This window comes from Hylobates moloch, unplaced genomic scaffold, assembly GCF_009828535.3.
Source record: "Hylobates moloch isolate HMO894 unplaced genomic scaffold, HMol_V3 SCAFFOLD_4, whole genome shotgun sequence".
NCBI lineage: Eukaryota > Metazoa > Chordata > Mammalia > Primates > Hylobatidae > Hylobates > Hylobates moloch.
In genome coordinates, this window is record NW_026652279.1 from 27,604,541 (window position 1) to 27,619,722 (window position 15,182).

Sequence of the window (15,182 nt, forward strand, 5' to 3'; positions counted from 1 at the left end):
TGGGGTTGGGGTGGGGAGGGCTTAGAACCTCACAGCAAAAAGATTCGCATTTAGTCTGTGGACCAGAAACCCTCAAACTCCAGTAATGATGTTTGCCAGTCTGCAAGTTCTAGCATATACTTTGCATCTGTCCTGAAATCACCTCCCTTTTAGAAACATATGTATCTCTCTACTTAGTGTTATCTTAAGCATTCGTAGTCACAATATCATGGATTTGCCTTGCCAGTTGTATTTTTCCCCTAACACATCAAAGTAAGTGCACAGGTATTAAACTACCGAGGACGTGCTTGCCCTCCTCCAAAATGGGGACTCGTGTCTGCCTTTGGAAACCAGGACTGTGGGTTTAGGCAGCTTGGAGGTTTGACCCCGTCTGGACTACAGAAGGATTTCTCAGAGGTTAGAAGGTATAGGGGAGGCACTCCTGGGAATCTGCCCTTGTCCCATGACAAAGGTCTGGGGGTACCAGCATGCCCCCAAGCTGAGAGTGCCACTCCCGCCCCAGCAAAACCCCTCCTTGGCCTCAGCTCTCTGGCTTCACCTGAGCCCACTCCTGATCCGCTTTCTCCCAGCCAAGCGCCGCTGCGGCCGTGCTGACCTCAATGACTAACACACATTCCTGGCCTAGTTACACAGCCCCTCGCCTCGCGTATTTATAGCCACCTCCCAACTCCACTCACGCCTCTGAGGGAGGCCTGGCCCTTCTTTGAAAGCTCCTTTCACTACCCCTGCTCTGCCCCGGGCCCCGCTTTCACTGGCAGGTGCTGTCAGTCTCCCCTCTGTCGGGGGACAGGTGTGGGGCAGGGATTTTGTTCTGTGTGGCCATGGGCAAGTGGCTTCCCCTCCCTGGACCTCATCTATAAAGTGAGAGCCATCATACTTTCCGGCCAGGCTGGGCTGTGGCGAAGATCAACTGAGATATTTGTTCTGATATCATGAGTAATAACTAATGTTCATGGAACACCAACTATGCACTAGGTCCTGTCTGAACACTTGGCACATTATGAACTCACTTAATTCTTACAACAACCCCACGAGGGACATACTGGTATCATCATGCCAATTTTGTAGAGGAGGAAACTGAGGAACAGAAAAGTTAGGCGCTTGCCCAAGGTCAAACAGCTAGCTGGGATTCAAACCAGACTCCAGAATCTGTACTCCGGGCATTGTGCTGAACTTGACACACAGAGTGGTCCTCAGCCATACTGCGGATTTGCCCTATTTGTTTCCTGCCTTTGGGGTCCCCTGAATTAGCTAAGCACATCACTCACCGTCTGCAATAAAGTGGCCGAGGCGGGAGTGAATAATGAAGGTGCAATGTGCAATGTCTGGGCCTTTCAAGGGGTTATTGAGGACTTGGCTAATGAGGGAACAGAGCAAGAAAGAGAGAAGAGTCACAGCTGGGACTCCTGTCAAGGTGCCCAGCTTTACAGAGAGGCATGCTGATGCATGGCAGCATGGCAGGGCAGGCTGGTATCTGATGGTACGTGAGAGGCATTAGAGTTCTAGGAGTGGAGAACTCAGTTCCTGTGTCCCCTGCCCCTACCCCACCTCTGACATCTCTCATCCTTGACCTCAAAGGAGGAAAGCTTCCAATGAATGTTTTGATATAAAGGTTTTAGGAACTTAAGCCACCTCATCCCATGAATGTTATAGTTCCAAAAGAAGATTCCAAGAGGGACAAGAGAACAAATATTGTTTGGGTGTTTACTGTGTGTGTGGCACTGAGCCAGGCACTCAGCAGTCACTTGTTCATTCAACAAACATTGGCTCAGAACTCACTCCACTCTCTGTGCCAGCACTGATGCTGCCTGCCTTGCATGTGGAGACTTCTGGACCAGGATACCTGCCTAGCAAGTGGCAGGGCTGGGATCAAATGCAGGGGTTTTTCTCACACCATACAATTGCTAATGGCGGGTGCAGGGACATCTGACTTCACCTCCTCATACCCTTTCCCATATAGATTTGGTGCAGCCCAGTTTTTCAGGTCCGCAACCTGATCCCTCATGGTCACTGGGACATGTTGCTCTTCCTAAAATCAGCCCTAACAGATAAAACCATACTCCCAACCTCAAAGGAAGCTCCAAGCTGTGGTTTCTGGATTCTGGAATTGAAGAGAAGTGTCGGCTGCCTGTCCTTAGCCAGAAAATTAATGGCCGACCCTGATTTAATTAGCTTTTCCTTACAATGATTTAGGGAAGCCTGTAATTAGCTCAGGGGCCTGGAGGGAGAGGCCCAGGTGTTGGAGCCAGTGCTGGAGCAAGCAGCAGGGGAGGGGGGTGCTGGTTTTAAGATCAGACTCCCGCCCTTGCGAGGTAATAGTGGAGCTTGGGAGAACCCCTCACCTCCTCACTGTGGGAGGTGGATGGAGAGAAATCCTAAATAAATGCAGAAGAAGAGAGGGTGGACTTAGAGATTATAAAAATATTATTTTACTTTTTTTTTTTTGAGACAGAGTCTCATTCTGTCACCCAGGCTCGAATGCAGGGCACAATCTCGGCTCACTACAACCTCCACCTCCTGGGTTCAAGTGATTCTTGTTCCTCAGCCTCCCGAGCAGCTGGGATTACAGGTGCGCACCACCACGCCCAGCTAATTTCTGTATTTTTAGTAGAGATGGAGTTTCGCCAGGTTGGTCTTGAACTCCTAATCTCAAGTGATCTGCCTGCCTGGGCCTCCCAAACTGCTAGGATTACAGGCGTGAGCCACCACACCTGGCCTCTTTTTTTTTTCCCTTTTTTTCTTTGCCTACCCAAATAAAAAAGAGTGCCTTTCCATTTTGATTCGCACTGGAACAAACTATATGGCATACGTGGCTTCTGCAGGCCACACATCACTGCAGGTTCAGAGTGGCAACTAGACTGTGTCACTGCAGATAAACTCTCCAAGCCCCTCGCACATGGCTGTGGCAATCCTCCCACAATGTCAGGTGTTAAAGCCAGATTTTTCCAGCTACTAACAGGGCAGACTCTGTTCGCAGTTCTGAGGAGGGGGCTCCCAGAACAGGGTCTGCATTTCATGCAAGGTAAGTGGATATTAGCCAGACATTGGACAAGGTTTTGCCTGAGACCCTTGCCAGCTTCAGACTTCTGGGGCATGCACATCCCAAGGAGTAGATTGTCCCTCTGTGGCACCCTAGCCCCTGTGTGACCTGCCTTAGTGGGTTTCCCGCCAAGCCCTGCACCTGCCCCCACACAAATCCTCACAGGGAAGCAGAGCCAGTCCTACATCTCAAGAATTTAGTCTTGATCTGGAGGCATCAGAGAAGCCCCGATAAACAATCAGTCAAGTAACAGTGAAGAGTTTGCAAGCTATCTTCGAGGATAAGATGATATCCAGGATCAGAAAATCCTTCATTCATGAACTTTCAGTTTGGGAACTTTCACGGGCATGAATAAACCCATAGCCAGTGGATAATGTCGGTGATTATGGACAGGTGTTTTAATCTCTGGGCCATTTGTTCTTGATCCAGAATGATTTGTCTGTTGATGCTCCTTTTTAAGGTGTTTTAAGGACACTGTTAATCCCTCCAAGTCCAACCAATACAGAAGCAGTGAGAGTGTGGAAATTGTGAAAAGTGATTGTGGGAACGGAGGTGAAATGTCACTCTTTAGAGATGTATACACCCAAGGTGCTTGTATTGTGACATCTGAGATGTAGAGACAAGTTGATTGTGAACTCCTTAGGGAGTTAGTCTGAGTGTGAATGGAGAGCCAGAGGTGGCCATGGGCTACATTTGGAAGGAACAACAGCATTTCTGCTGCCACTTTCAGAATGCCTACTCTGTGTCAGAGGCCATGCCAGCCACATACATCATCTCTACCGCTAGGGAGGCAATATTAGCCCATTTACAGAAGAGGAGACTGAGAGTCAGCGAGGGGAGGTAACTTATCCAAGACTATCCAGCCAGGCAGGGCAGTGTTTGGACTTCAACCCAGGTTTGTCAGGTAACAGTCTGTGTTCTTTCACACTTCACAGAAGTGGGACAGTGGGGCTGGGGATTGAAAGACAAGGGGGATTAAGTGGGTGAGCACAAGGCAGAAAGGAAAATGAATGTAAGATTTTATTTTTAAAAATGTATGCTGTGTACCTACTGTGAGCCAGGTTGCCAAGATGAAAAGTGCAGTGTCCACCCGCCAGCTCCTCGTGGTCCCGTGTATGTGTACTGCTGTGCCCTATTTGAGGAGGCTTCCTTTCCAGTACATGTGTATTGCTTTTTCTCAGCTGCTGTGCTTATCCCCCTCATCATAACAACCCTCTGTGTGAGGCTCAGAGAGGTTAGCTGGTTGTCTCAAGATCACACAGCTGGTAAGTAGAGGAGCTGGGATTTGATCCCACATCTGTTTGACTGCACAGCCTGAGACCTTCTCTGGGATCCTGTCTTCCCTGTGACCATCATGACTATCTCCCTTCTACTTCCTGGTCATTCCACTGGAAGTAACTTTCTTTGTGCATAGCTTCTGCTGAAGCCAGTGTTGGACTTGTTAGCTGGAGAAAGGAGATGTATTTGGAAACCACCCAAGAAAAAGACACTTGAAATAACTTTTCTCAGTAGCCCTTACTGCTAAAATGTGCTGAATCCCGAACAGGAGTAGGCCTCTGAAGGACTCACATCCACACCATCCGTTTGTCTGGGATCTACAGCTGACAGTGCACTTTCGAAGTCATTACCTCATAGAGCCTCACAGCAGCCCTGGGGTGGGTGTCCTGAATCTCCTTTTACAGATGAAGAAGCTGGAGGCTCAGAGAGGTAATGGGGCTTGCTCAAGGTCACATTCACACCTGGGGGTGACCTTGGATGCCTCATGTTTTCTCCCAGAGCCTGAGGTTCTTCAGCTGCAGAGATGGTGATGAAGATGTTGGCATCCAGGGTTGCTCTGAGGACTACAGGAAAGAACACGGGTGGAAGAATTTAGCACAGGACCTGGCACACAATAGGTGCTCCACAGCTGACAGATGCACTGGACTCTTCAAAGTGAAGGTCACAGATGTGGATAGTTAGGGTAAAGAGAGGCCAAGAGTGAAAGGCTCTTGAGCCGCTGCTTGTGCAAACAGGTGGGCTGGCAGCTGCTGACAGTGACAATGGCTGGTTTTTATTGTTTAATCCTCCACAAGTGTCATATTCCATCCTCATCGCAAGCTGTACAAAGTGAGTTATGATTTTGTCCCCATTTTGTAGATGGGAAGGTGGAGGTGCAGGCAGGTTAAGTAGGTGGGAACTAGATAGCAGTTTTCAATAGAAAAGAATAAAACAACTCAAGTTCAGAGTATGACAAGCTTTTAACTTTCTCTTAAAAAATATCACTTTTAAACGTCTCTCCTGAACGTGTCTCCCAACTTTTGTTAGCCTCTCTAGAATTTACTTGGTGACTTCCTTCACCATAGAACTTACTCCTCTCTGGCAGGCCACCTTAGCCCTCATTGCTCATGGAAGGTGGAATCCTGGTGCCCAGCCTGCTGGGCCAGGGCTAGAAGTGAAGTTGGGTTCCATAAATTGCGAATCTTTGCTACAGCTTTGGAAGTGGTGAAGGGGAAGTCTCCTGCTTTATACCCCGTAGCACCTCTGACACATGGTGCAAATGGTGTCTGGCTAACCTAAATCATATTTCAAATATGCTATTGGAAAAACCCTGGTCCACGGGAAAAATGCCCCCTTGATGTTCCCTCCCCCACTTGATTACTCGGGGATCCTGGGTATGGCTGGTAGCAGGGGAGAGGAGAACTTGGCTCCATTAAGTGGTCAAATATATCAGAGCCCAAGCATTTATCTCTAGGCCTCCGTTTCCTCTTCTCTAAAATGCAGAAAAAAATAATAAAAGAAAGTGAACTGGCAGGACTAGACTGGAGGGAATCTACAAACCAGCTACTTGTGAGAGCAGCCCACTGAAAATACATTTGTTTGTTTTGCTCAGAGCTTAAGATAAAATTGAATTAAATGCCAATGTTTAAAAATTGGGGGATTGTGCATAAGAATCCAGATTTCTATCTTCTCTTAAAATATTGTGAGCACTGCCCATCCAGAGTTGGCTGGAGGGGGGTGAGGCCACAGAGATGAACATGTGGACACTAGGTCATCCCCTCTCCAGATGACTTCATTAAGGGCACTTTCTCCCCTGGACTCAGGAGGTAAGTGAGTTTGTGATGCCTGGACCTGCATCCTGAACGTGGGAGCCCCTTCAAGGGAGGGGGTGGGCTTCTGGCACAAAACCTTTCCTATTTATTTAAAACACACTCATGATATGCCAGGGTTGTAGTAAACATATCAGGTACAATTCTAAGCACTATACCCACACCAGGCAACTACTTAGTTCTCACAGCCACTTCCTGAGGTGAGTGCCATTGCTATCATACCCATTTTGCAGATGAGGATGCTGAGGCACAGAGAGGTTAACTCACTTGGCCAAAGTCACATGACCGGTAAGTGGTGGCATTGGGATTTGATCCCTGGCAGCTCTGCCTCCAAATCCGTGCTCTAACCATTGTACAATGCTGCTCCTCTTCCTCTTTTCTGGGAGAATGGCCAGTCTTATGGCTTTGTCCAAGTTTCCGTCTCTCAATATGACAACTAATTCATCATCTCCCCAGCTCTCCTTCCCTCTTCTATTTATTACTTCCCTCCCTCATGTCAATCAACTTCTTTAACCTGAACAGCCCTCTAAGGACAGGTATACTATTTTCCCCATGTTGGGGCGAGGACATTGAGACACACAGAGGTTAAGTAACCTCTCCTGGCTAGAGGTGGGAGAGTCAGGGTTTGACCCTGGCCATCTGTTTGCAGAGTCCATGCTCTTGGCACTCTCTAACACCCTGGAATCCCCTCAACCACCCAGCTTGCCATTCATTTCTTCCATCCTGTGTTTTTTCACTTAGCCATCCATCCAACACTCCACCAACACCTTGTGCTCATGCCACCCCTGTGCTGGGCATGGGAGGCTCAGAGACACCTGCATCGAGACTGGCAGGAGTGACATCCTGCTCTCAGAACAGGAGCTGCCTGTGAATACTCCCTCTGGGGCCAAGGCCAGTGGGAGAACTGGTTTTCAACGAACAGCCCTGGAGAGTTCAGGAGGAGGCAGCAGAGGGGAAGCAGTGTGGCCAGCTTCCTGTGGAGGTGAGTTCACTGTAAGGCACTTACAGATTCAAGGAGACCCCAGCACCCCTGACACCCTCATCCCCTAACTCCACCCTTGGCAGCTAGAGCACCGACCAGCCTTTTGGTTGTAGTTAGTCCACTGCTCCTGTGGGGCCCTGAGTAAGAGGCTTTGCTCTTCTGGGCCTCAGTTTCCTTATCTGTAAAATATCTTGAAATAACCTTTTTGTTTTAGAACAGTTTTAGATTTACAAAAAAATTCCTAAAGACAATGCAGAGAGTTCTTCTCTGTCCTGCATTCAGTTTCCCCTATTAGTCACATCTTCTATTAGAATGGTACCTTTCTTGTAATCAGTGAATCAATATTGATATGTTGATACTAACGAACACCCGCACTTTATTCACATGTCCTCTGTTTTTACCTAACACCTTTTTCCTCTTCCAGGCCCCCATCTAGGGTGCTGCATTGTATTTAGTCATCATGTCTCCTTAGGTTCCTCTTGGCTGGGACAGTTTTGCAGAATATTATTTGGAAAAAATAAATTTGAATACCTTAGAAGGAATATTTTGGGCTACAAGCAATATTTTAATGTGGGTGGTGGTTACACCAGTGTAAACACATGTAAAAAGTGGTACATTTAAAATTAGTGCACTTTATCTACTATGTGTATGATGGCTCAATAAAAAAAAAGATTCTCCAATTTGCCACAGTCCCCAGGACACCCTGTTATATTTCACTCTTTCTTTGTCATTGTTTTGTATCATCTGCTTCACAACCGTATTCATTACACGGTAGATGAATAAGACCCTTCTAGTTTACTCATCTTCAAAGTGGGTATAATAATTTTCTACTTGATAAGGCTGTAGTGCAGATGAACTGGGACAATATATATCAAGTCCTTAACACAGTGCCTGGTGCATAATAAGTGTTCAATAAATAGGAATGATGATTAACATTGTGTGTGTAATATTTGTATTATTAAAACAGGTGTGTGAGCCTTCCTTCTTCTTACAGTAAGCCCCATCCTCTCCTTCTCCTCTCTCCCCTGCCTCCTCTTTTGTCTCTGTTCATCTCTGCCTGGGAGGGCCAGGAGGTGGGAGAGACAGAGCAAAGCCTGCAAAGATGGTGTATACTGGCCAACAGAAGCAGAAGACCCTTGAGCATGACCCCCAGACTGTCCTCAAAGCCCAGGGAAGCTTTGGTGGAAGTTGGGGTTCCAATCATTCCCTATTTAAGGAGTTCCTTGGGGTGTGAGGAGCTTGAGGAGCTCTGCAGTTCCCAGACAGCTTCCTGCAAAGCTATATCCTGCCCCCTCAGAGACTTTCCCTGGCCAGTGATCCCTGGACACAGGGATTGGGAGGGCTTTTAGAGGGGTGCTGTGGGTCATGGGGACAAGGTAACCTCCAACCTGGGCTGTCTGCTGGCTCAGCCTGTTGGGGGGATGCCAGATTCCCCTGTGTGGCACCCCTAGACCCATGCCCAGAACCAATGAAGTCAGCGGGAACTGTCTGTGATGAGTGTGCAGAGGGCCAAGAAGGACCCATTAGGGCCAGTGAGGGGGTATGGGGAGTGGAAAGAATAGGGACTGAGGGGTAGGAGGCCAGGGCTGGGTCCTGCCTTGCCCTCTGACTTGCTACATGACTGCTGGCAAGTCCCTTCCCCTCTCTGAGTCTCTATTTCCTAATAATAATAACAATAATAGTAACCATGATGATAGTGATGATGATGGTGGTGGTGGTGACAGTAGCTCCCAATTTAAGTGTAAGGCATGGGATAAGCCCTTTATGTGTACAGCGTAATTTCATCCTTATACGTAACCCACAAGCTGGGTCCTATTATTATCCCCATTTCACGTATTTTTAAAATGGGGTCAAGGGATCGAGAGCGTGTGTAAGCCTTCCCAGCTAAACCGTTTGCAGACACAGGATTCAAACTCCAGTCTGTCTGACTCAGAAACTGACACCATGACCTAGGTCATCTCCTCTGTATTTGCACCTCTGAGATGGGCAGGTAGTTTTCCTTCCAGCATCAACCTTGCTGCCTCTGAGGGCGGCTCCCATGTTCAGGGAGGTAAAGGGGGCAGCTCAGAGCTAACACCTACCGGACACTTGTCTGTGTTGAAGGGCTCCCTCGCTTATGTCATTTGATCTTCACACAGCCTTATGAAATAGGAACTGTTACCACCACCCCCATTCTACAGGGTAGGAAACTGAGGCACAGAGAGATGGAGGTAAATGTCCAAATGGACACCTGGGTGTCAGGATTTGAACCTGGGTCTTCTCGCTCCAGAGCCCATGCTCTTGTATGCTTTCACCGCCCTTTGGAGAGAGCATGCTTATGGAGCCAGGTGAGGCCAGAGACAGTCCCCGCTGGGGCTCCTCATCAATACCTAAAGAGCTCGCCTGGGCCAGGGCTTGCCCTCCACTCTCCCTCCCAGACAAGGACTCAAAGCTCACAGGTTCCTCTCCTTATACTCTTTCCATCTCAGCAACCCCCTACCTCCCCACCACTGCCCTGCCCTGGACTGGAGACCCAGGCTTCTGGGGAGACCAACTAGTCCAGGGCTGTGGGGAGTGCCTCGCGAACCCAGCCTCCCATACCTGACCAGAGATGGCGGTGAATCACCCGGTGTCCCCGCTGGGTCCCAGGCCACGGACACAAGTACCCTCTCTGACTGCTCGACTCCGGCACCTAGTCACTGCAGAAGTCTGCAGCGTATGGCCACACCCTGCAAGGTGGCCACGGCACCCAGGCCTAGCTGCCAGCAGGGCTGCCTCCCTTTCTGGCCGGGGGATCAGTGAGGAAGGAGGCGGGGTGGGGAGGGGCAGGGGAGCGGGGCTGGCCACTAAGGTCTGTGGGCTGGCCTCCACAGTGCGGTAATTGGCAAAACAGTGGTCTCTGTCCAAAGCAACGTGGGTGGCGGGCATGACTCTGCGCCCCTGGCTTCTTCTTGGGCTTTTATTCTCACGAGCATGAGGCTCCTGATCCTATCAGCAACACCCTGGCTTCAGCCCTGGCTACCTGGAAGTTCTTTTGTTCTGAGGACTCTCTGTACAACTGGCTGGCATGGAGCAGCCCTGGGAACGTGGGGAAAGGGTGGCTATGACGCGTGCATCTGGCCCAACCCAAGGAGGCTTCCACTGAAACAAGTCACATGGGGAGATGCCAGGCCAGGAGAGCCTGGGCCAAATAGCACAGAATCTTGCTTCCTCCAGGAAGCCTCTCCGGACTAAGGGGAAAAAAGGGTAACAGAAGCCCCCACCCACCTTGCCTCTGGGCCCCATGACACTCCTTGCTTGTGCCCTATAATGTGCCTGATCACTTTCTCTTCATAGAGAAACAGGAAGAAAACATTTATTGTTTCCTGCTGAGCAACTTGTCCTTCCTCCAGCATCCTTGGAGAAGGAGCACTTTCCACATGAGCAAGTTTCCCAGCTACTGTAATCTTCCCCCTTCGCGTGCCAACGTGTGTTTTATCTTAAATATTTCTGGTGTAAGGAACACAGCCCTGAATATATTTTTTCACTTTTATGTGAATTGATATTTTGCTAATCACAGCAACTCCTGTTTGACAAATAGCAGAATATCTACGCTGCAAACATATTATTTAGTCAACCTAGCGACTTCCTTCGCTTCCCAGCCTTTGCTTTTAAAAATATGGTTTAAGCAGGTGTGGTGGTTCATGCCTGTGATCCCAGCTACTTGCTTGGTGCTGGTGTCAGTGTGCGAATATGGATTGTAGGTTCTCAGTTCAAGCAATGTGGGAACCGCTCATATTCTGGATGGGGAAGCTTAGTTAACTTTCCCAGATCCATGAGATGACTGGGGAAGAAAAAAATGGAGAGCTGGCAATAAAGGGGGTCCAGCACTGACCCCCACACCTCTCTGGGCATCCCAGCGAAGCGGGGGTGATGGGCTCAACTTCCCACCTTCCCTGGGGAAGACTCAGGAATGGGTGTCATCTCAGAATAAAAGTCAAGTGACTGATGAGAGGGAGTAGGGGCTCCCCAGAGGTTCTCAGACCACCCAGGAAGGACATTACTTCTCTAGGTAAACAAAGACAGGAGGTGACCTAGGAAGAAAACCTCTTTCTCTCACCCTTTGAAGATCATTTTGGGAATGATCTTCCTGGCACTCCCCTATCCAACAACAGCCAGTTGCACACTTACCTGTTTTGTGGCCTTCCTGCCTGTAACCACCTTGAAAGCTAAGTCCCTGGCTTCCCTTGTTTCCGGAGTCTAGCACATAGTTGTGCTGAGAAAGAGCTCGGCTTCAAACGTACAGGCTCTTTATGTAAGATAATGACCCCACAGTCCCGGATTGGAGTTTAAGATGCCAATGGGCATCCCCTGGAAGCTAAGATATCAGTGATTTTTAGAAGGATGTCAGACTTTTAGAGAATGATGTAAAATATTTGGGAACCTAAATGTCATGAAGGAACTGGTGGTCTGTCCAGAATCAGCTTCATATCATTACGATGGGGCTATGGGTTGAACTATGTCCTCCCAAAAAGATAGGTTGAAGTCCTAACCTCTCACACCCCAGAATGTGAGGTACAGATGAGTATTTACAGAGGGTGTTTACAGAGGTGATTGTTAAAATGAGGCCATTAGAATGGGCCCTAATCTGGAATGACTTGGTGTCCTTACGAAAAAGGGGAACTTTGGACACAGAGGCACTCACTGGGGGAAGACGATGTGAAGGCAGGGGACTAGAGTGCTACTTCTCCACTCCAAGGAGCTCCAAAGATGGCCTGCGAACCACCTGAAGCCGGGAGAGAGGCCGGGAAAGAGCCAGCCTCACCATCCTCGGAGGGAACCAAGCCCTCTGACACCTTGTTCTTGGACTCCCAGTCTCCAGAACGTGAGACAACACATTTCTGCTAGTTTGTGGTCATGTGTCACGGCAGCCCTAACAAACTAATACAGATGACAGACTCTCTTTTCCCAGTCCGCAGGTGGCTGAGAGAGACCTACACGGTCCCAGCAAAGGTGCCTGGGGTCCTCACCATTTGAGGCGATTGTTCGCACTGGGGACCAACAAAAGAACAAAACTCACTGAGCAGTCGTCAATATTCCAGGCCCTAAGCTGGGCATATCCTATTTTCTCTTCCATTGAATCCTTCCAACATCCTCAAAAAGGGGGGCTCGCATTTTAAAGAATATAAAACTGAGGTGGGAAGCACTGAAGTAAAACTTGTCCGGGATTGCACAGCCGGGACCTGCACCCGGCAGAGGGGAGACGACCTGCGGCCGGAGCGTGCCACCGCACCACGCCTCCTCCTCAAGCGAAGTCTTGTGCGCTGGCTCCCTGGCTCTGATAAGTGGTTACCAGAGGTTTGGGGTGTATGTTGACGCAACCTCTTTGTTCCCTTCCCTGAATTTTAGACTGGGGCAGTCTGGCCACAGAGGGGGCTCACGTTTTTCTCCTTCGTTCTCTCATTGAAGAGAACAGGATTGCAGGGAAAAGTTCAAACTCCCCAAAAGGATAAGCTGTTTAAGAATCCTCAAGTCCTTTTAAAGCCCTCCTTTGTGCCAATTTCCACCTTTTACAAAACACCTTCTCGAGCATGGGGTTCCCATCCCCCAGCATGGCCCCTCAGGTGGGAATTATTGTCCACATTTTAAGGAGGGATGAGTCAGTTGCTTTGTAAACTGGTGTTGATTACAACTGCCTAATACATTGCTGATGTGGAAATTCTGCCGATTGAACTTATTTATAAGGAAAGATGCCTGTCATTTTTACTTAGAATGGGTTTCTGCTGGGGAGGATTTAGTTGTTGTTCTGGCACAGTCTTGGGGTAAAACATTTTCCATAAACGTTTTCTGACTCCACAACTTCCCATAGTTGGTTTTCCTCTCTGGATGTTCCTGCTGGCAAAGAGAGTGACAAGATTCCTTGATTCCCTTATTGAGGCAGTGACTCGAGCTGCTTTGTGGTTGGAACATCTTGGCAGTTGCAGGAGGGGCAGGCTCTGGGAGGACCTTTCACTCTGGCTCCAGAGAGAACAGGTCAGCCCTCAGGGTTGAGGGTCTGCTGGCACACACTCCCTCCCCTGGGGCTCAGCCCAGGCCTGCCCCAAAAGTAGTGCTGCTGAATGTCCCATCGACAGTGAGCCAGTGGCTTTGACCCCAGACTTGGAAACACAGACAGTGCCGGGTCAGAGTGCTGGTTCCCAGCAGATGCTACTTCTTCCACCTGCACTTCATTTTACTGAAAATCTGAACTCCAGAGCCATACTACCTGGGTTCAAATCCCAACTCGGGTGGGATTAACACTGAACACTCTGCTTCAGTTTCTTTGTTTGTACAATGGGGATAAGAATGGTCATGCCTGTCTTATGGGGCTGTTGTGAGCACTAAATGATTAAAAATTTTAAAACATTTAGAACAGGCCCTGGCACAAAGCAAGCCCCGTATTAAGTGATTGCTATGGTGATTTTTGTGACTATTGTTGTTACTATGAATTCATTCAACCAACATGGGTTGTATGTGTGGAGAGAGATGCTACTTCCTGGCAATCCAGGCATTGGACTTAACCACTCTGGGCCTTGCTTTCCTCTTCTGTGAAATGAGGATAACAAAGTTGTACATGACACAGGCTGGTGGTGAGGACAAGGGGCTCATCGCAATGCCTGGCACTCAGTGAGTACTTAGGGACTCCTAGGCACTGAGATGATTATTAACATTAGTGTGACTGTGATTCCTACTGGCCATCAGGTCAGGCCCTCCATCGCTGCCCTTGGAGAAACTTAGAATCACCTTGGACAGAGCCACTTCTGAGGCTAGAAGGTCACCACTTAGGGTCTGGGTGGCCCTCCTGTCCTCCCTGGATTCTCCCCGCCCCACCCCCTGGTACCCCCAACCTAGAACTGTGATCTGGCCCTTCCTGATGTGCCCCTCACCCCCCAATCCTCTCCTGGCTTTGGTGGGATGTTTCTCAAACATTGATCGGACCACTGGAAACCCCCAATAACTTCACCACTGCACATAATTGTAATTCAAACTCCTCACAGGGGCCCTCTGCTCACATTACCACTTTATCTTGGGCCCTGTTCATCCCTCCCCAGTCCCACTGAGGCCAGGGGTCTCTTTGTCCCATTCATAAAGGTACATGAGAGGTGAATAAAAGTATAACAATGACTGCACATAGAGGGTGCTCAATAAACACTTGTAACCAAATAAACAGGTAGCTAAGCCCTGGCTTCAAGCATCCTTTAGAGAGAAGATGATGCATCTTTGTTATTATATAACAAAACAGGTTGAATTCCATGGTGAAAATTCCACTACCTGGTTTCCACTGATGGGCATGGGAAGCCTTCATCAACCCATCTCAGGAGGAGGAGAGGAGCGATGTCACCATCTCTCCCTGAGGATGGCTCGTGGATGGCTCTCCTCAACCTCCTTCCCCACCTACGCCTGTCAAAAGCTGCTGGGTTTAGATGCTCAAGTTTCTGTTCCATATTATGATCATTTAATATTCAAGAGATGGCATTAAATAAATATGTGAGCAATTATGTAATGTGTTTGGAAACAATCTGGTTCGTCCCAAAGTGCTTGGGCGAGAAACCAAACTTTAGCGAAGCAAGAGGTCTGGGTGGTGTCTGCAGGCTGAACAGGGAGGCACGTGGCCCATCTGCTTGTTTGCTCCCTCCCTGAGTTGAGTCTGTGGTTATTCATCTTCAGGCAGGCACAAAGGCAGTAGGAAGCCAGTGATGCTGGCTTGCACAGTTAGAAGCTCAGGGTTGCATGCTGGCTGCAAAGTTTCTTCTCTCTGGGCATCAGTTTTCTCATTTGTGAAAAGGGCTAATGGTGGCTACTGGGAAGGTCAGATGAGATGACAACTCTAAGCTCTGGCTCTGAGGACAAGCTTGTGCAACATAAGTTGTGTCTGATGCTGAAAGATAAGCAGTGAGAGCTCTGATCTCTTACATGTTGGGTCCACGGGGCATGCACTCCAAGATTTGTATATCACCCTAATGTAAGTTTGGCCACGCAAGGCAAATAGCAGAGGCCCCAAGAAAGGGCTGCAGGAGCACAGAGGAAGACATGGTTGATTTCAGCAAGGAGCCAAAGAAATCTCACAGAGCTGCTG

At 48.8% G+C, this 15,182-nt stretch overlaps 1 protein-coding gene across 14 annotated transcripts in view; it reads right to left on the reverse strand.

Annotated features, from left to right (window-relative positions):
- ATP2B2 (ATPase plasma membrane Ca2+ transporting 2) overlaps positions 1–15,182 on the reverse strand; it is a 390,019-nt gene that overhangs the window by 198,927 nt on the left and 175,910 nt on the right. The window lies entirely within an intron of this gene.